At 36.8% G+C, this 22,749-nt stretch overlaps 1 protein-coding gene and 1 pseudogene across 9 annotated transcripts in view; both read left to right on the forward strand.

Annotated features, from left to right (window-relative positions):
- Window positions 1-22,749, forward strand: part of SCEL (sciellin) — a 294,897-nt gene that overhangs the window by 38,111 nt on the left and 234,037 nt on the right. The window contains exon 2 of one of the 9 annotated variants that reach the window (XM_072760813.1): window positions 7,118-7,171. The exons of the other annotated variants lie outside the window; for them this stretch is intronic. The gene's annotated coding sequence lies outside the window, so the exon portion shown is untranslated. The remainder of the gene's footprint in view (window positions 1-7,117; window positions 7,172-22,749) is intronic. 9 annotated transcript variants of the gene reach the window in all.
- Window positions 11,059-12,874, forward strand: LOC112907199 (clusterin pseudogene; annotated as a pseudogene).

The following is a 22,749-nucleotide window of genomic DNA, read 5'->3' on the forward strand; positions in this document are numbered from 1 at the left end:
CTCCTCATGTGCCTCAAGATTCATCTCTTAATGAATAGAGAAAAGAAGATGCACTCTGGAGTCAAATCTTGGTTGGCATTTTAACCTCAGCACTTATTAGCAGGTTAAATTTGGTGATTCATTGATTCTCTGACCTTTAGTTTCCCATTTGTAAAATTGGATGAGTAATACCTAGCTCATAGGGTCGTTGTGAAGGTTGAGTAGGATTCTGTAATACAATGTGCCTGGCCCATAAATAAATGCTAACTCCTTGCTTCCCTCTCTCAGTTTATAACATACATAATTTTGACGAACATAGTATATCTCCCACTAGATTATAGCAGCAGGGTAGGAGATGGAGAAGTATCTGGCCCAGAGGCTTTGATGAATCAATGAAGAGCTTTGAGTTTTCTTTCCAAATTTCTTTGGAAGTTGTGGCTTTTTACCTGCTTTAAGTGAATAGTTCTGTGTTCACACTAGACATACACTCAATTCAAATGGAAAGTTGGATAAGATAGCAGCTCTTTCACCTTCTCCCTCATCTTCAACTTGTTTTGGATTCCTAATGGTCATACTTTTTAGAATCCTAAATGGAAATTTGAGATTAAAAATATTTTTCTTTATATTTGTACCTATTTTATTTAGCTTTTCATTCTGTTTGGATTATTTTTCTCTTTGTAGGATACATTCCTCAACCTCATGGTTGCTTTTCAAATAATAAGTTCTATGTAGATCAGCTACAAATACTTCTGTTGTCTTTCTCAAAATTGACCAGGCTCAATAATGACTTGTTAAGTTATGAAGTCCTTAGATCCCATAGGTATGCTTAGAGGACAAAAAATTGACAACCATAATTATTTCTATGACAAATCCATAAAAGATAAATGAGTGATGGTTGAATAATAGCTTTTTATTCATTGAAGGATGAGATATGTAATTAGAGAAGGTTTTTCTTTCAATGCTATATTATGCTATATGCTAAAGCTTTCATATGTTCAAATTTAGAGTTATTGTCTTAGATGGTACAATGGTTATTGCAAGTTCTTATTTTTTTCTTTTGGAAAATTTCATTATCATGGAAAGTTATCTCTGGGCAGTGCTTTTGATCCTAAACAAAGCAAGTCAAATGTAAATTTTTATACTGGAATAAAACAGTTAAAAAAATCCAGGTAGCTTTTTCAAAATAATTATACAAACCAGGATACTGTTGAAAATAACTCTTTTTAATCATTTTAGGAGTTAAAGTTCAGAGGCAGTTTTGGCTTTGCCAGGTATACTCAGGAAAAGCTATGTAGAGTTCCTGTTTGAGTGAAGTCTTGAATAATAGGAATTTGCACAATGAGGAAGTGAGAAAAGCATTTCAGATGGAGGGAATAGGCTTTACTAGTTGATGTTGGGTTTAGCTTTTATGTGATAGCCCTACAAATGTTGAAAATAGGTATTATGTCAGTCTTTACTCTTTAGGAAAATGTACATATTAAATGGGTGAAAAGAATAGGCAATTTCTCCTTCTTTAGCTTCCTTTTCTCTTCTGGAACAAGTACCCAGCAAAATAAACTAAGCAATGTTCCAGGTTGCCATCAGCTTGATTCTAAGGACACTAGGTTACAGTTACTTTCAAAGAACATCTTTGTTCTATAATGTCCTTTGCCTGTGTTATCTATAAAATTTGCAAAACCTGAAACTCCATACATGCTACCTGTGAAAACTGCCTTAAAGAAGATTCCTTGTTTTGCCTAAAGCCAAATATTCAGTCTTTTCATAATCTATGACTTGTTATATATATTATCCTGCTCCCATTTATTTTATAGGCTTTATCTTGGGGACAGAATCTATGTCTTGTACTTCTTTATATTTTTCTATGAGTTTAATATAATGCTGGAATCTAGATAGAGCTTCCTAAATACCTCTTCGATTGCTTCTTCATCTGACCATTATAGGAATGAGAGAAACTGATGAAAATATATAAGGCTAATCAAACTGCAGATATAGTGGTAGAAGGAAGTGTGCGTTGGATATTTACCATTTCTCTTGAAGATCCACTCTCCATCCTACTCTGACTGATCTGTATCAATTTGCTCCCTCTCCTTCGGCTTCCGTTTGAGTTCAGCCAGTAGGAGGAATTGGAAGGAAATCTGAAAGGCAGAAGGAGGGAGACTAGGATATTTATTTACCATTCCCACTCTGCAGGACTTCATGGCTGCTTTCCTCTACCTGAGTCCACAGCAGCTAGTCAGTATCCTTCTCCCACAAATATAGTTATAACCCTCTTTAGGTTCCAGTAATTGCTTGCTCGTCTGGCCCCTTCAAATCTAGTGATGATAATGACTCCCAATTATTTTAGCCTTGGGGAGCTTTACTATCATTTGTTGATTTCCTTAACCCTGCCCACCCCTTCTGAAGATCTTTCCATTCAACTTTCTCATTACTCATCTACTCATATCTTGCTGGGATTCTAACTGAAAGAGGTGGTGGCCCTAACTTTCTGAGTAACTATGAATATCACAATTTGCATTTTACTGTTGTTATTGTAAAGCAAATTTTTTTCTTATTTAATGTGAATATACTTTTCAGATTAAAAAAAAAAGATAGATGGATGCTTGAGGAAACAACTTATAATTTTAAATTACGAACTTCAGCAATTTGTGGAGAAAACCAAATTTCTTATTCTGCACTCCATTTTTATAAGTTTGTTTATGTAACAAAGATGTTTCCTGCCCAGTGATTCAGTGATCCATTATTAACCAGCCTTATTCATTCTAACACATTGTTTTAGGAGTTTAATTGACTCAGCCCTCCCATACAAGATAAAACTTGCTCAGGAACCTCTTTGACTAGTAGAGTGGTTATGTAAATAAGAATATGAATTAAATGTTTGGGTGAATAACAAATGATAATCACACTGGCTCCACTTTTTTATTGTTTAAGGAATAATAAGAAAGATCAAAATACTATTAGAAATGACAGAGATATATGATCTTTATATATTTCTTGATTTACAGAAGAATAAGGTAATTTTAAAATATTACTGCTATTGTGTTTTTTGTTAAAAAAGAACATTCCCTTTCAGTTAGGAGCATACACTCATCAGATATTTTATGTTATGATGAATAATTTTTACATTCATGGTTCTGCAAACATAAGAAATATATAGTTGATAGCAATGTAAACTTTGGCTATAATCTTAATATTCTTTTAATGTTGTCTTCTAATTAGTACTAGGAAATGTATACGTTTTGAAGCATATTGAGAAAAAAATATTTCTCTAGAATGTTCTTTCTTCATGTTTCTTTTGGAGCCAATTTGTACCTGAAATAATGAAGAAATCTCTCAATGTAGCTGCAAACTATCATAGTAGGAGCTCTAAAGACATAAGGTAAATGAATGAATGAGGTTTTTCTATATAGCTTTAGAAATAGCTTAATAAAATATCTGAAAAGCAGTATAACAATGATATAATTATATGCTCTGTCAGAATACATTTGAGTTTTGCCATCTAGGTGCCTCAAGAGCAAGTCTTACAGAACTGGATATACATTACTAGCGTCTAATATTAAAGAATTATTGTAACCTTGTTCAGTATGAAAACGCTATTATGGTTATGGTTTTAAAATTCCTTATCTAGGGATCCCTGGGTGGCACAGCGGTTTGGCGCCTGCCTTTGGCCCAGGGCGCGATCCTGGAGACCCGGGATCGAATCCCATGTCGGGCTCCCAGTGCATGGAGCCTGCTTCTCCCTCTGCCTGTGTCTCTGCCTCTCTCTCTCTCTCTCTGTGACTATCATAAATAAATAAATAAATAAATTTTTAAAAAAATTCCTTATCTAAAAGAGATATATACTGAAATACTTATAAGGTGAAATATATATCTGGAGTCTACTTAAAAATACTCTAGGAAACAAATTTGGGGATACAGAGAAGATAAAATAAGGAAATAAATTGAAAAAATAAATAAATTATTAAAGTTGAAGTATGGGTAGATTGGGAGTCATTGTACTTTTTTCTCTGCTTTTATATGTTTGAAAATTTCCATAATAAAAGCTAAATTATATATAAATATAAATTACATATAACTATAAATATAAAGAAAAAATGATAAGTATAAATAAAAGTCTATATTAAAACATTTGTTCACAGAATTCACCCCTGAAATTGCCCCTTCCCCTTGGTCTGGATGATTGCTGGATACCGTAAACATCTTCTTTATTCTTATCTAAAGAGAATGTCATCTGAGGTGGACACTGTGCTCATAATAGTTTTCCGTTTTCTAGTAATGGATCAAAACACAGGGGCAGGCCTCTAGTGGCCATGCCTATGCTACATGCCACTGCTAAGTTCCAGCCAAGAGGGAAACACACTTGAGCCAATCATACTCTCTCTTCTGACAATTTGAAACTTGTAGGAGAGAAGCACACAAACTGGTCTGAGTGGAAGCCTGTTGTGTTAATGGCAACGCCCAGAGATAAGGCATGTGAACTGTCGGTGAGGTTTCCTATTTGCTTTTGACCCTGTCTTCCTGTAGTTTTGTTGTCCACTTCTTCCCCTGATCCTGTGAAATGCCTCAGTATATGTCCAGTAAATCCCTTATCCCACTGTTTTTCGTTGCAGTTATCCAAAATTTTTTGTTACCTAGAATAATAAAGAAAAGTTTATTTAATGTATCATCTGAATAAAATGAACTCATTCACATTATAAGGAACAGAATATCTGAAGTCAATACATTTCAGCATGTGAAACATTTTTATATGTTATTGTGCAGAGAGTTCCTTTCTGCCTTCTTGCTTTCCTATCTTCAACAATAATTATTGAGTGATCACTATGTTCCTACACTGTGACAAGTGCTGAATATGATGAGAAACGCAGAGAAAGTTCTTGCCCTCATGGAGTTTGCAATTTTATGGGGGAGATAGATACTATCAACTAATGATACTCACCATTGTATTATTAGAGAGATGAGTATCCAAAAGGAAAGGAATCTATTTCTAAGAAGGTGAAGAACCAGAGAACCTGATTAAGAATGGGTAGTGGGAGTGAGGAATGAACTTGATTTGAGGGCTAAAAGAAAAGCAATTTAAAACTCTATGAGAGGGTAGTAGAATGGGGATGGAAGTGAAAAGTCATTCTTGAAAAGAAGACTTCCAGAATTCTGACTGATCAACAAAATGGATGGAAACAGAATTCCTACATGCAAAAAAAAAAATTGTCATTGTCTGATTAATAATTAAGACTAAATTGGAATCTGTTTAATGTCCACCATTAGGGCAATAGCTAAACTAGTACATTCAATTTATTATAAGAGCAAAAGCTCCCTGAGATTTCACCGACCAGAACTGTGACACACCTGTTCTTTCTAAGCCAGGTACCAGGAAAGGCCATGGTGGTATGGTGAATGGCTTATAACCTAATCATGATTTCTGACCCGCAGGCTAGAGAAAGGCCCACATCCCCTAATGCACATGGTTATTGTATGAGCAAAACAGTTGATAAAACGAAGTGGCTGTTGCCTGGACAACCAACAATATGTGAGGCAGTCAAGTCAAGTGACCTGGGCAGGAGCTATCCTATAAGAACTGTGGGAGGGAAAATATCACTGGAGAGGGTTTGAGAGAGAGTGAAAAGAGAGCAAATACAACAGTAAGTATAGACAACTCTTGTGAGAATTTTTGCTAAAAGCTGGAAGAGAAATGAAATGGTAGCTTGACAGGGATGTAGGGACCAAGAGAGATTTGTATTTAAGATGGGAGAAATTACTGCATGTCTCATGTTGCTGGGGATGACTTTATAGAAAGGTAAAAGGTGAGATGCACATGAGAGGAAGTGATGTTGATTAAGAGAGAGATGGTAGGCAGGAATGCACATGTGGGAGGTTGGTCTCAGGAGGAAGATAATCCATCCATAGTGATAGGAGGCAAGAAAGAGTCCATGGGTTCAGAGGTAGTAGATCTGTAGATGGGGTAGGGAGCTTTTGTAAATTCTCTTTTGATTGCTTATGCAGAACCCCAACATGTAAAGTAGATTATATTGAATAGGTTTCTCAGGCAGATTAAATTCTTGTTTGACTGAGATTATTTCATTCTGTCCCCATGAATAATTTCCATAATGTCTTGATTCTTGATTTTATCTAGGCTGATTATTAGTACAGTAATGTTATTGTTCTAATGCTATATTTATAAATAGATCAGTGAGATGAGTGATATGATAGAAGAAGGTGGCCCTGCATTTTGAATAAAATTGAAACTCCTTACTGGAGACTACAGATCCCTACATAATCTGATCTTTGCCCACCTCTCTAAATGCATCAAGTATTATTCTTCCCTTGCTTATTCTGTTCCAGCCAAATTGTCTGTCTTTACTTTTTGCCAATGTCAAACTCATTTCAGTTTTATGACCTGTGCACCTCCTGTTTCCCTCTTCTTGGAACACTTTTCCATCAGGTATGCACAGGACAGTCTCATTGGCATTTAGCCCAGTGAGGCTCCCTAGTTTCTTTATCTAAAGTTGTGATATCCTGACCAGCCCCTAGTTTGTTACTGTATTTTGCTCCTTTGTAGCTTTTAGCACTAACCAAAATTCTATTCTTTCTCAATTTCTGCATCCTCAGCAATTAATATAGAGTCTGGTATACATTAAGTACCCAAATTCTTTTAAATGAATGCATATAAAAGGTTCTTATTTTTAGTTGCGTTCAACCTTTTTATCAGCAATTTAGCAAAGACATAGGCTGACATGCTTATCAAATTTGTGGATGCTGCTAATTTAAATGGAACATAAAAGTATCCCAATGTGTTGAAATAAGTGCTGAAATAAAACTATTTTAACAGAGATAAAGGCAAAATGTGAAATTTAGGTTAAAAAATTACTATAGAATCATAGCTCAGCAGTATTTCATGAGTAAAAAGGCCTAGGAATTTTAATTGTAGGCTGCAGGGTGGCTAAAATAGTTAACCTGAATTAATAAAGGCACGATAGCCAGAAAACAGTGCCCTATATTCTGCTGGGTTAAACCCACAGCTGAAGCACTGTGCTTGTTTAGGTTATTTGATTGTTTGAACATTTTTTATTCTGACTTTTAATTCATTATTTTTCAATGAGCAGTATAAATTATGGTATTAACTGACCAGCAACTTATGTTCTTGCAGGCAACATGAATAGAAAAATGGACTTGTAATCAGCCAGCTGATTATCAAACAAAGGTAATATTTATCTTTGATGACATCAGATTCTTGAGTCATCTCCACACCAGGGTTTGTCTGTAGAGAGGATTATCCTCTCCCAAGGCTCTGCCTCTCACTGGGCTCAGATCTAAGGGTGGAAGTGGCTCCCTTCCACTGCTAGTCCTTGAGGACTTAACATGCCTTGTTGGGTCTCCTAGCTCTGCTCTCCTCTCTATTACAGTCCCACCATTAAATTCTACTTGACATCTCAATTTCCTTTAGGACACTAATTGATAGCACAGCTTTTGGGATTCCTCAGGCTGTAAAATTTTAGGAGGGGCAAGTTTTGCATTCCTTAATCATTATACACGTACCTCAGTTCAAGTATTTGTAATTATTTTTTGAGTACTTGTGTGTACCCAACATCTTGTATGCCTTACTCCTAAGTCTTAGAGTTATAGATCAAGGTAGGTATTATTATTATTTACATTTTACAGATGAGGAACTTGAAGCTCAAAGAAGTTAAGTAAAGGGAATTGTTTATAATTGACAGAGATTTAGTTTTGAGTTTGACTCCAACGCCCATATTTGCTATTTCCATTACACCTACGACCTCTCTATCTCCACCATGCACATTGGAGTTTCTTTTATTAGTCTAATTACTTAGCTGGAATCTGGTAGGTTTTTTGAAGGTAGATATTGTATTGTATTCTTTTATCTCCACTGCCTAGCATAGTGTCTGGCACATGGCAGACATGTGACACATTTTTGGTTTTTTTTTTGTTATTTTTTAAAAGATTTTTATTTATTCATGAGAGACATATGTATATAGAGAGAGGCAGAGACACAGGCAGAGGAAGAAGCAGGCTCCATGCAGGGAGCTCGACCTGGAACTCAATCCTGGGTCTCCAGGATCCCGCCCAGGGCCAAAGGCGGCGCCAAACTGCTGAGCCACCGGGGCTGCCTGTGACATATTTTTTGAATGAGTGGGCAGAGGAGAAATATTGCTTACCTGTTAACCTGTATTTCTATTGTTTGGGAATACACACCAGGTCTTTGATTTCATATTTAGCCATTAAATTCCTTCATGTTCCCTTTCTCTCTTTATTACTGGCCCTCAAATTTCATGCACTTGATTTTCTTCTATATGCATTCCTTGCTGAACATATGGATGTATCACACATCAGAGACAAACATGTGTCTGACAACTTAGAAATGATGAGAAAATAAAAATGCAGGTAATGATAGTATCTATTTGATGGGCCTGGGGTTAAGAGTAGTGGGAAGACATTGTTAAAAGCCCTTTAAGTCCACCCATACTTTCTCTTAACATCTATTGTTTTATTTGAATACACTACACGTAGTGTTGATTCTGTCCCAGCCACTCAGTAAAATGAAGAGGTTCCAGTTTGTATATTTTAGCATGTGTACAACAGATATATTGAATTAGTTGTTTGTCATAGGTTATTATATGCGCTGAAGCATATATCCTCCTTAGAGAATGGTTTAAGAAGTACTGAATGGAGGACAGCAAATAACTTGCCTGGACACTGGAATTCTCCTCATCTCCTCAGACATGGATTGAGTATGCTGATCTATTTTATAAAAATTAAGAAAAATGCTGGCCAAATTTAAGAGCCACGTGTCACTTGTAGCAGGATGTTTTATGGTAGGAAAAATGCAATCCAAGTTTTTGCTCTTCTTCATGTAGTAATGCTCTGGCTTCTGCCTTTGAGGCTCTGATATGAAAATAATCAACTCAGAAGTCCCAGGACACCAAAATGTTACAACTAAATGAGAAAGTGTTAGACTAGAGAAGAAATCTGACTCCAATTTTTAATTTTCTGACTAGTTTATTCTTATTAAAGTAACCTTCAACTTCTTATTTTGAAAAATTTCAACTTAACATAAAGATCAGAAGAATAGTAAAATGAATATCCATATACCCTTCTCCCAGATTAACTAATTTTCCACATTGTGCTACATGTTTTATCCTTGTTTATAACTAATAATAATTATTTTTAAGCATTAGAGCAGATAACTAATAAACATTTCACACTCATTTTATTGCCTTTAGTAGCAACTAGATTCATAAACTCAATGAGGGCGGGAACCAGGTCTGTCTCCACATTGCTGCATCCCTAGTACCTAACATAATGTCTGGCATGTATAGGAGCTCAATAAATATTCATTGACTGATGGGCTGAGTTGTTCTTTATACATTTGGCCCTTACTAGCTGCACAAGTCAATCAAAATTTGAAAGAAATTAAGTCCATCTGATCTTAAAGCAAACTATCCAAAAGTGTACTCAAGTTTTGAGGGAAATATGTCTAAATCCTCTTCTTATTTCTCTGGGCACTTATTACAAAGCCTTTCATCACATAGGTGCTTATTAAGTTTTCTCTGAAGAAAACTTGGGTAGAGTATCCAAAATAGCCCTGACTAGGATCAAACTGGAAAATAAGCCTCAAAGAATTAGAGAGTAAGTTGATTCAGACTGGGACAATTCATGAATGGATCTGGTGTCTCAGCTAGTCCCTGTTGCAAGATTAGGTCCTAGGGCTGGAATTTGGAGAACAGGAATAATGATGAACACAGAACAGGAAAAAAAAAAGTAAAATTTTAAAACTACTACAGAGGAATTCTTAGACATAAAAAGTACCTTCTTAAGAGTGAAGGCTGTTAAGTTTTGAAGTTGGGGGATTTATAAAGGTAATTCTCTTCTGTAGATCTCTTCTTCTGTAGAGGAATCTGCTACAAAGTAGTTTCTAGTCATATATATATATATGACTAGAATATATATATATTATTAAATATGTATTCTTATTCTTATGTAAATGACCACATCTAAGCACACCAAAGAGATAAAAAGAATGTCAACAGAATATTTACCCTTTGCCTACATAATAAAGTTCAAATATCTTAGCATAGAATTCAAGGTCCTCTGCAAAACTAACCCAACTATTTTAAAACCTTCACTTTTCCTGATTCATGCCTGGCTTGGGTTGTGGTCCAGAATTTTCCTAACTGTTTTCTCTGGAACTCTAGTGACCTTAATAGAAAGCATCTTGCATCATTAATAAGAACATGTGGTGTTAAAAATTTTTCATAGTGAAAAAGTTTGGGAAATGTTTCATGTTATATCCCTGATCTACCTATGATAGGTTCAATGATAAATGAACCTCATTCGCACAATCAGAACTACATTAACCCAGTTAGAGGATCTGAAAAATTCTGCAGTGAGAAACCAATTTAATGTATAGTTTACCAAACTTACTTGACCAAGGAACTTTTTTGGATGGTAGAATATTTATTAACATGATGAAAGATACTTGTGTTCACCAGAATACAGTTTGCAGAATGCTGCTTAACCATCATAATATTTGGAATTACTTGAATGTTGCTCATGCCATTCTGACTGGAATAACCTAATTTATTTAGAAAAAGCCCCCATTCCTTAAAAGATATTCTAAAGTACTTGCAAGAAGGAAGCCACAAAAGACAGGGAGTACTTCTGGAACTAATCCTGTGATTTAGACCCATGTCTAAATGCTCTCCAAGGTCTGTAATCAACTGTCTATTATAAAGTTGGGAGCACAGTCTTTAAATACAGTTCTTCTGTATTTATTTCTCTCCTTATTTTGACTAATTTAAATCTCAAAATCTGGTGTCATTTATATTTTAGTCTTTGGGATAAAGATTTTTAGAATCAAGTAGTTTGTATAATAATCCTATGTGTGGAGTGATGGAGTGATATTTGAAACCAATTGTTTCCAGAAGTTAATAGCATTTGGTAAGTTCAAAACTGTTACCTGTTGAGTTTTGCAGAATTTATTCAAATGAATGCCAATTATTGAAATAATGACATACATCTTTGGATGTGAGTCATACATGTTTGCAGCTAGTCCCAAAGGGTTTGTATATGAAGCAGAATGCTATAGATACATCTTATGGTGCTTACCATCCAGCACTACCAAGAGCAGCCGATGTCAACTGGTGCTGCTAACCATTCCAGGATTGAGAGGGAGGCCTGATGAAGACTCTCCTGCTGCTAGTGGGGCTGCTGGTGACCTGAGAGAATGGATGGGTTCTGGGAGACAAAGCAATCTCAGACACAGAGCTGCAGGAAATGTCTACCCAGGGGAGTAAGTACATTAATAAGGAAATTAAAAATGCTCTCAAGGGGGTAAAACAGGTGTAAAAGCCCTTATAGAACAATTAAATGAGGAAGTACAAATCACTGCTGAACAACTCAGAAGAAGCCAAGAAGAAGATGCCCTAAGTGACATCAAGGATTCTGAAACGAAGCTGAAGGTACCCCAGGGAATATGCAATGACCCCATGATGGCCCTCTGGGAAGAGTGTAAGCCCTACCTGGAACAGACCTGGATGAAGTTCTACACATGCACCTGCAGAAGCGGCTCTGGCCTGGTTGGCTGCCAGCTCAAGTTGCTGAAGGAGTTCTCCCATCAACTTCTGGATTAATGGCAACCACATGGACACTCTGCTGGAGAAGACTGGCAGCAGACCCATTCCCTGGACATCATGCAGGACAGCTTCAACTTGATGTCCAGTATTATGGACAAGATTTTCCAGGACAGATTCACCCATGAGCCACAAGATATTTCCACTACTCACCTTTCAGTTCATTCTAGAAGAGGCCTCTTTTTTTCAATCCCACGTGCTACATCACCAGAAACATAATCCGTTTCCCTGCATATTAACTCTTGATCTTCCATGACATGTTTTGGACTTCTTTGACATGACACACCAGGCTCAACAGGCCATGGATGTCAACCATCATATAATTCCCTACAACTTTCTAATGGAATCCACGGAAGACAACCAAGACCATGATGTGTGCAAGGAGATCTGTCAAAACTCCACAGAGTGTCTGAGGATGAAGGACCAATGTGATAAATGCCAGAACATCTTGTCAGCAGACTGTTTAGCAGACTACCCCTGTCAGGTCCAGATATGACAGGAGTTTTTTTTTTTTTTTTTTTAAATTAATTTTTATTGGTGTTCAATTTACCAACATACAGAAAAACACCCAGTGCTCATCCCGTCAAGTGTCCACCTCAGTGCCCGTCACCCATTCCCCTCCAACACCCGCCCTCCTCCCCCCTTCCACCACCCCTAGTTCGTTTCCCCGAGTTAGGAGTCTTTATGTTCTGTCTCCCTTCCTGATATTTCCCAACATTTCTTCTCCCTTCCTTTATATTCCCTTTCACTATTATTTATATTCCCCAAATGAATGAGAACATACACTGCTTGTCCTTCTCCGATTGACTTATTTCACTCAGCATAATACCCTCCAGTTCCATCCACGTTGTATGACAGGAGTTTAACGGTTCCCTCCAGATTGCTGAGAAGTTCACCAAAATGTATCCTGAGCTGCTGTAGTCCTACCAGGAGAAGTTGTTCAACATATCCTCTCTGATGAAACAGCTGATGGGCAATTTATCTGAGTATCCCAGCTGGCTAATCTCACTCAAAGTGAAGACCCAGTCTATCTCCAGGTCACTATGGTGAGTTCTGAGACTTCTGACTCTAATGGTCCCTCTGGCCTCACTAAAGTGGTTTCAAAGCTCTTTGATTCTGATTCCATCACTGTGATTGTTCCAGAAGTCTCCAGAAACAATCATAAGTTTATGGAGACTGTGGCAGAGAAAACTCTTCAGGAATACTGCCAAGAGAACCAGGAGAATAAGTTGCAAATATTATCTCTCCAAATATGAGGCTGAGTTCAGTTGCTCCCAAGATGAGCCATAGGACCCTAGAGAAAGCTCTGAATGTCACCAAGTTACTAGGCCTTGCCTTAAGGCCCTCCTGTCCCCTTACCCAGCCTTTTCCCCCCTGGACTGTGCACTGTAATGCCTGCATTTGCTGATCATGGGAAGAACTCCCTTGTGCCACTAACTTAACAAAACCTCCAGTAACCTGAAACAAACAATCACAAAAATAAAAAACGAATGACTTACATTTAAATTAATAAAATGAGAATTTTTGTGAAAAGAAGTGACCTTTGTTGACATATGCTTGTGTGGTTATTTAGAGAAATAGAGAATGGATGAACTGTTTGTATTTGATAGAGATAATATCTCCCTCTGGAGCAGAGGGCCAGTCTGTTTACTGTCCAGTATGATTATTTTCATCATTGTCCTCTTGACCGGCTTTGCACAGGTTTTCTTGTAGACCAATCTCTTATAAGAAAAAGTTGGGAGATGACTGAGTGGCTCAGTGGTTGAGCTTCTGCCTTCAGCTCAGGGCGTGGTCCCTGGGTCCTGGGATTGAGTCCTGCATTGGGTTCCCCACAGGAAGCCTGCTTCTCCCTCTGCCTAAGTCTCTGCCTCTCTCTGTGTATCTCTTATAAATAGATAAAAATAAAATATTTAAAGAAAAAGTTGGGATTTCTCAAGCTCAGGGTTTCTCAGCTGTGATGCAAATCCATCAGATGAGCAGCATTTGCCTAGGCTACTCTGTGTAACCCATGGAACTTGAGGGATAAGAGAAACTAACAAGCATAAAGTTCAAGGTGTTTACTGTCTGTGCTATGAGTAATACAATCCTTTGTCTCCAACCCAAGAGTCATGTGTCTTCTGCCACTATCCAAAAAAACTATGGCAGACTAACTTGTCAGCTTGCAGAGCTTGGTAAAATCTCAGAGCTGTAACAATATGTGGTTGTGGTGGTAGTTGTTTTTGTTGTAGTAATAATTTTTGACACTTGTAGGGAGCATCCTTTTCAGGGACTTGGGTTTGGAAGATTTTTTCAATGGATGTCATCAAGGCTTGCCCCGACTCAGGATCTCTGATATGGATTATTACTAGATGATCGAGGTGGGGCAGAGTTGAATCTGGAGGGAAAAAGCATTACTAGCCTGAGGCAAATATCAAGTGAACATGATTGATAGGTCTTATCTAAGAAAAGCCATGTAAGCTGGGTTTAGAGTAGACCTGAATGAGTGAACAGACTGGGAAGTGGATAGCTCTTAAGAGTTAGGATGGCTCATGTAAGCACGTATTCCAGACAAATGTGGTCAGAAGAAGGTTGGCAAAAAATAACCACTTGATTCCTTTCTATTCTAAAGCATGACTTTTCATACAGAATAGGCTCTTTTCCTTCCTCCAAAAGTGAACTTTAGGTAAGACTTTGAGGTCTTAAATTGCTAAGACCTTGGGCTGTTCTAGCCCTAGATCTGGCAAGCCCTTGTCATTGTCACTATTAGCATTTAAAAGAAAATGATGTTCTTTGCCTGATCGGGAACATTGGCTGAGTCCTGAGATTTTCCTTTTAGGGTGTGTTGGTTCCTGGTGTCCAGTTGTCCAGGCTCTCCTCCAAGATAGGCTTTTGCTCCTGGGAGAAGTAACCTTTAACTGTTGGGGTGAAAGTATGGCACTTTGGGCCTTAAGAGATCACTCTGGACAAATAAAAACAAACAAACAAAACAAGTTAATAGTGGCTTTATAATAGTAACACATTTCCAAATGATGTGTCATTCAGTTTTCTCAGTATAAACAGTTAAGGTTCCCTCAGGAATTTGGAACTGTTGGTTTTGCTCTTTCTAGAGGGGAATGCAGTTAAAATAACAGCAGTCAGTCCAAGCTGGCAGGCCAAAGCAGTGGTGGCTAAGCCTCTTTGTACTCATAAAAAGACTTATAAAAATGGATATGCCATGAAATGAAATGACCACGACATGATCACATGAAAGTTTGTGGAGGAAATTCCCCAGCTATTTCAGATGCTTAATTTTGGCCCTAATTATTGTGCTCCTATGAACAACTTATAAGTTATTTTATTAATGTTATTGGCAGGATCAACAAAAATACAAGTTGTTTTTGTTGTTGTTGTTGTTGTTGTTTTGAGAAACAGTGAGACAGAGAGTGAGAGAGCTCAGGGCTGGGGAGGGGCAGAGGGAGAGAGAGAATCTTAAGCAAGCTGTATGCCCAGTGCAAACCCTGACATGGGGCTCCATCTCAAGACTCTGAGATCATGACCTGAGCTAAAATCAAGAGTAAGACACTTAACTGACTGAGCCACCCAGGCATCCCACAAATTTTCATTACTTTAAGAAGAACATTTAGAAGTTTATCTTAGAAATGTATAGTCATATGTTGCCTTTCAGTTTGATTATTCATATATAATATGCTTGTATAATCTTACATATAAGCAGTGGGGAACATGCTTCTGGAAGTTGAATTTGAAATAAAAAAGGCAACATGAGTGAGAAAAAAAAACCAAAGTAGAGGTCTTGGTCTCAAAGCAGAACTGGCTGTCATAAACCAAGTTCAAAAGCAACTCAAGAGAAGTAGGTAGAATGAGATGGCATAGGAATTCTAGGGCACATTGGATTTTAGGACAACTAGTTAAGAGGGAAGACCACTCAATTAGAAGTGCAGGAAAGCAAAAGAAATGTTTAGCTTGATGGCAGAGAATGGGAAAAGCAATACAGGTAGAAGGACTATTTAGGCTTATCTGTGGTTCAGAGTAAGTAGGACAACTATAAGCAAGACGAAGCACCAGACGAATGTCTGACCAGCTTTACCAGAGCAAACTAGGTGGAGAGGGAGCTACAAAGAACCTGCAAACTATAACCCAGTTTGTTCTGTGCCTGGTGATAGCTGTGTTGTTAGCAGCATCTGGAGCAAGACGGGGGTTGTTTGTATCTCCCTCCTTTGGCAGAAGAACAAAATTTTTCTGATGGGAAGGATTCCCACCAGGCTGGGTTGGTTAAGAGCCTCTCAATCAAGTCTGGGATGAGTATAAGCAAGAACAAAGCTAAAGCTAAATGCAGTAATTCAGAGAAGAGATTTGTATACACTATCAAACTGAGGGACCAGAAGAAGTTCTGAGAAAGAGTTGAGATAAGCATTCCTTTTTATTCAGTGTGTATTATGTGCCAGGCTCTATGCTAGGTTTTGGGAATACAAAGATGATAAGACAATACCTGACTCTGATAATTGAGAGTGCCATAGCTAAACTAGACAAGCTTATTATAATCAAGTGTGGTAAGAACCATGATAAAGATTACTATAGAACTCTCCAGGAATACACAAGGTGGTGGTGAAGGGCACAGGTTGTAAAAGATGGCTTCCTGGAGGAGGTGATCAAGTTGTGTCAAAAAAAGATGTGTAGAGGGTAGGATAGTAAAGATGAAGATTTTCTAAATTGAGGTTTGTGAAAATCCTGTGAATTGAGAGAAGGCATGATGCATTCTGGAACCTTCAATGTTTCAGGGTAAATGAGGCTGGAGAGCCATAAAGAGCATCTTGTATGGCACAACCACTCAGTTTTAGTTTTTTCAGACCAGCTCCAATCATGGACAATAGTGGCTGTCTTAATCATCTTTGTGCCTTTCTCTAGGCAAGCTGATATTGTGGGGATTTCCTCACCAGGGAACAGAGTCCAAGCTCTCTCAAGGCCTAGAGAGTGGAGAGGGAGTAGAAATGGCCTTTTATTTCACATATACCCACATGCTGAGATGCTAGCACTCTTCCCCTTTGACTTTGGAATGAGGTTACAAACTAGTATACCCAGGTAAACCCATGGTGACTTTTTCCGTGAGGTCTCCCTTTAGCAGAAGGATATGGACCCATACATGTTAATAAATTGCAGACTCTGGGGCATGCACTGATGACAATCTTTGGGCTTTTCCCCTGAGGAGGACAGGTCTATTACATCTTTTAGGTCCTACAGTCCTTGGGCCAAATTCATATTTACTGTCTTCCTTTCTAGTTTAAAGATGTTGCAGAAAATGAAAATGTCATGTTTGTTTAGTATTGCTTAGATATTATCTATGGTGATGGATTGTTGCTATGAATATTTGAGCTGCTAAGAATGTTCAAAAAGGCAGTGTGAGTTAAAGTGAAAGTACAAGAGTGCAATATTAACCACAAGATTCTGATGGTTCTGGTGCTAAAAGGGTAAGTTATGAGGCTTCTGTTGCCCACCTCATGTGGCTATTTTTAAGATTAGTTACAAAAGGTATATGAAAAGAAGGTGTCCCCTAGGATACTTATACAACATAAGATGTTATTATTTGACTTGCTCCTTGTGTAACTTTCTCAGAAAGGAGCATTTTTTCTTTTGAAGTATATCTTTTATCTAAGAATGAGTTACCATGGTGTTAGATATACTTTAATGAAACATTAACATTGACGAATGAAAAAAATGATAAAATGTCATTTGTGAGGTTCTTAAAAAAGATTTTATTTATTTATTCATGAGAGACAGAGAAAGAGGCAGAGACACAGGCAGAGGGAGAAGCAGGCTCATTACAGGGAGCCCGATGTGGGACTCAATCCCAGAACCCTGGGATCACACCCTGAACCAGACAGATAGATGCTCAACCCTTGAGCCACCCATGTGTCCCATCATTTATGAGTTTTAAAAAAATTCTAATATAATGTAATATGAGTTTCAGGCATACAATATAGTGATTCAACACTTCCTTACAACACCCATTGCTCATCACAGCAAGTGCATTCCTTAATCCCCATCACCTATTCCACCCATCCACCTACATACCTCCTCTCTGGTAACCATCCATTTGTTCTCTATAGTTAAGATTCTGTTTCTTGCTTTCTCTCTCTCTCTCTCTTCTTTTACTTGTTTCATTTCTTAAATTCCACATATGAGTGAAATCATATGGCATTTGTCTTTCTCTGATTTACTTTGCTTACTGTCTAGCTCTATCCACATCGTTGTAAATGGCAGGATTTCATCCTTTTTATGGCTGAGTAATATTCCATTATATATATATTTCATATATATATACATATATATATACATATATACCACATTTTCTGTATCTATTCATCAGTTGATGTACGCTGGGGATCTTTCCATAATTTGACTATTATTGATAATGCTGCTATAAACATTGGGGTACATGTGCCCCTTTGAATCAGCATTTTTGTATCCTTTGGGTAAATACCTAGTAGTGCAATTGCTGAGTCATAGGGTTGTTCTATTTTTAACTTTTTGAGGAACCTCTGTAAAATTTCCACACTGGCTGCACCAGGTTGCATTCCCACCAATAGTGCAGGTGTTTTTCCTCCACATCCTCGCCAAACTGTTGTTTCCTGTGTTGTTAAACTTAGCCATTCTGACAGTTGTGAGGTAATATATTGTTCATTGTAGTTTTGCTTTGCATTTCTCTGATAATGAATGATGTCAAGCATCTTTTCTTGTGTCTATTGATCATCTGTATGTCTTCTTTGGAGAAATGTCTGTTCATGTCTTCTTTTGTTTTAAGATTTTACTTATTTATCCATGAGAGACACAGAAAGGCAGAGACATAGAGAAGGAGAAGCAGGCTCCCCATGGGGAGCCTCTTGCGGGACTTAATCCCAGGAGCCTGGGATCACAACCTGAGCTGAAGGCAGAAGCTCAACCACTGAGCCATCCAGGTGCCCCTCTGTTCATGTCTTATGCCCATTTTTGAATTGGATTTTTTTTTTGGGTGTGGGGTTGTATAAGTTCTTTTTATATTTTTGATACTAACCCTTTATTGGATATATCATTTGCAAGTATCTTGTCCCATTCTGTAGGTTGCCTAATAGTTTGTTGATTGATTCCTTCTTTGTGTAGAAGCTTTTTATTTTGATGTAGTTCCAATAGTTTAGTTTTGCTTTTACTTCCTTTAAGCTCAGGAGACGTGTCTAGAAAAATGCTACTATGACTGATGTCAGAAAAGTTACTGCCTCTGCTCTCTTCTAGAATTTTTGTGTTTCATGTCTCACATTTAGGTCTTTAATCTATTTTGAGTTTAATTTTGTGTATGGTATAAGAAAGTTGTTCATTTTCTTTCTTTTGCATGGTAGCTGTCCAGTTTTCCCAACACCAGTTGTTGAAGAGATTTTTCCCATTGCATATTCTCGCTTCCTTTGTTGAAGATTAATTGACCATATAATTGGGAGTTTATTCCTGGGTTTTCTATTCTGTTTCATTGATCTGTGTCTATTTTTGTGCTAGTACCATACTGTTTTGATTACTACAACTTTGTAGTATAACTTGTGATGCCTCCAACTGTGCTTTTCTTTTTCAAAATTGCTTTGGTTATTTGGGATCTTTGTGCTTCCATATAAATTTTAGAATTGTTTATTTTAGTTCTGTGAAAATGCTTCTGGTATTTTGATAAGGATTGCATTAAATTTGTAGATTGTTTTGAGTAATACAGGCATTTTAACAATGGTTTGTTGTTCCAAACCATGAGCACAGGATTTTTTTTTTCATTTTTTGTATCCTCTTCAATTTCTTTCATCAGTGTTTTGTAGTTTTCAGGATACAAGTCTTTCACCTGTTTCATTAAGTTTATTTCTAGGTATTTGACTATTTTTGGTGCAATTGTAAGTGGGATTGTTTTCTTAATTTCTCTCTTTGCTGCTTTTTTATTAAGGTATACAAATGCAACAGATTTTTGCACAATGATTTTGTACCCTGTGACAAAATTCATATCCTGAATTCATTTATCAGTTCTAGTAGTTTTTTGGTGGAGTCTTTAGGGTTTTATATATACGTATATATAGTATCATGTCATCTGCAGATAGTGAGAGTTTTACATTTTTCTTACTAATTTAAATGACTTTTATTTCCTTTGTTGTTTGCTGCAGCTAGGACTTCCAGTACAATATTGAATAAAAGTAGTGAGAACACACATCCTTGTCTTGTTCCTGACACCATTGAGTATAATGTTCACTGTGGGCTTTTCATATATGGTCTTTATTGTGTGGAGGTATCTTCCTTCTAAAACTATTTTGTTGAGGGTTGTACTTCATACGTGAATGAATGTTGTACTGAAGTACATAAATGCTTTTCTGCCTCTATTGAAATGATAATATGATTTTTATCCACTCTTGTGGTGTGATTTGTCATGTTATTTGATTTACAAATATTGAACCACACTTGCTTCACGTGAATAAATCCCACTTGAAAAAAAATCCCATTTGGTCGTGGTGAATGATTTTTTTGATGTATTGTTGGATTCAGTTTGCTAGTCTTTTATTGAGGATTTTTGCATCTATGTCCATCAGAGATACTGGCCTGTGGTTCTCTTTTTTGTGGTGCCTATATCTGGTTTTGGTATTAGAGTGATATTGGCCTCATAAAAGTGAATTTAGAAATTTCCCTTTTTCTTCTAGTTTTTGGAATAGTTTGGGAAGAATAGGAATTAATCTTCTTTAAATGTTTGGTAGAATTTGCTCAAAAAACTGGTTCTGGACTTTTTTGTTTGTTGGGAGGTTTTTGCTGGTAATCATTGCTGGTAATCAGTCTCTTCAAATTTTCTCTTCTTTCTGCTTCAGTTTTGGTAGATTATATGTTTCTAGGAATTTATCCATTTCTTTTAGCTGAACTAATTTGTTGGTGTATAGTATTTCATAATATTCTCTCACATTTCTTTGTATTTCTGTGGTGTTGGTTGTTATTTCTCTTCTTTCATTTCTGATTTTATTTATCTGAGTAATCTCATGTTTTTGATGAGTCTGGCTAAAGATTTATCAATTTTGTTGATCTTTTCAAAGAATTAGCTTTTGGTTTCATTGATCTGTTATTATTATTTTTTTAGTTTCTATATCATTTACTTCTGCTCTAATCTTTATTATTCCTTCCTTCTACTAGTTTTGGGTTTTGTTTGTTGTTCTTTTTCTATTTCCTTTAAGTGTAAGGTTGCAATGTCTATTTGAGATTTTTCTTGCTTTTAAGGTAGGACTGTATTTACTATAAACTTCTCTCCTAAAACTGTTTTTGCTGCATTCCAAAGATTTTGGACCATTGCATTTTAATTTTCATTCATCTCCATGTACTTTTTTATTTTTTCTTTGATTCCTTGGTTGAGCCATTCATTGTTTAGTAGCATGTTATTTAATCTCCATGTATTTGTAGTCTTTTTGGATTTTTTGTTGTGGTTGATTTCTAGTTTCATAGTATTATGGTCAGAAAAGATGTGTAGTATGACTTCAATCTTTTTTAATTTTTGAAGCTTGTTTTGTGGCCTAATATGAGATCTATTCTAGAGAATTTTTCCATGTGCACTTGAAAAGAATGTGTATTCTGCTGTTTTAGGATGGAATGTTCTGAATATATCTGTTAGATCCATATGGTCCAGTGTGTCCTTCAAAGCCATTGTTTCCTTGTTGGTGTTCTGTTTGGTAAGTGGAGTGTTAAAGTCCCCTACCATTATTGCATTACTATCAATTAGTTCCTTTATTTTGTTATAAACTATTTTTATGTGTTTGAATGCTCCCATGTTAGGTGCATAAATATTTACAATTGTTTTTATCTTCTTGTTGGATTGTCCTTTTTATTTTTATACAGGATCCTTTGTCTCTTTTCCCAGTCTTTGTTTTAAAGTCTATTTTATCCAATATAAGTATTGCGACTTGGGCTTTCTTTTGACATCCATTTGCATGATAAATGTTTCTCCGTTCCCTTACTTTCAATATGTAGGCATCTTTAGGTCTGAAATGGATCTCTTGTAGGTAGCATATAGGTTGGTCTTGTTATTTTACCCACTCTGCAATTGTTTTTTAAGTAGTTTCTTAAAGCATTGAATAACATGTAGGGTTTTTAATCTGTATGTTGGGCTCTCTCTGCAAATTGACAGATATTTGATTCCATAATCCAGCATATTCTGATGAAGGAGCACTGAAATAAGTAGCAGTTTTTCAAAAGATAATTGCTTTAAAAGAGAGCTTTTGCTTTGACAGAGAGAAAAGTATTGGTATTTTCCAAGGATGCATTAAAAATGGATAAAGAATTCAGACAGGAAGCAGTAGGAGTGAGCACCCTGTCTGTTCTAAATGTTTAGATGTGCAAGGGAAATGAGAGGTCAGGAAATATATGGAGGTGGGGAAAGATTTGCTCTCAACAAAGGGTGATACTTGATACGTAAATATTGCAAAAAGAGCACAGATCTTCACTGTGGCCATCATCAATATCAGGGATTAAGTGTCTGCCCCAAGCTCCTCCTATTCAGGCATCTTCCCTGCTTGCCAGGTTGTGCAAACTTCCAGAGAGAATCTTTTGTGGATTTTGTGGGCAGAAGAGTATTTTCCCCTAACAGTCCCTCCTAAGGCAGTGAACACTGACTGACTTGGGCCTTGCAAATCTTCCAAAAACAAATGTCTAGAGCAGGGCCTTTTTTTCTGATTTTCTTAACTAGAGAAGGATTCATGTTAATACCTACACAGGCAACCTGCTTCCATAAGAATGTAGGTTCAGGACTGGGTGAGACTTCTTTGTCCCTCCTTGTTCAAGGAAATACATTGTTTATACTCAATAGGCAGCATTGACTTCAGATTTATCAAAAGCATTATTTCTAAATATTTCTACAAGGGAAGACTCTTCAAGATGAACTTACTAATTTCAATGAGGAAGGAGTTTCATTTTATGTAACAAAACTGCATAAATGGACCACTGTCACACTAGTATTTAAAAAGAAAGCAAAAAAAAAAAAAAAGTTAAAGCCGTTGAATATTTAGTGTGGCTGGGAATTATATATCATATTGATAATATGTTAATCCGATGTTTTCAATGACAGCTTTCCAATTAGTGCTCACAGATAATCTGATTCTATTCATGGGGAAATAAATTTGAATACCTTTGTAATATA

The sequence above is a fragment of the Vulpes vulpes genome, chromosome 6 (genome assembly GCF_048418805.1).
Source record: "Vulpes vulpes isolate BD-2025 chromosome 6, VulVul3, whole genome shotgun sequence".
Lineage (NCBI taxonomy): Eukaryota > Metazoa > Chordata > Mammalia > Carnivora > Canidae > Vulpes > Vulpes vulpes.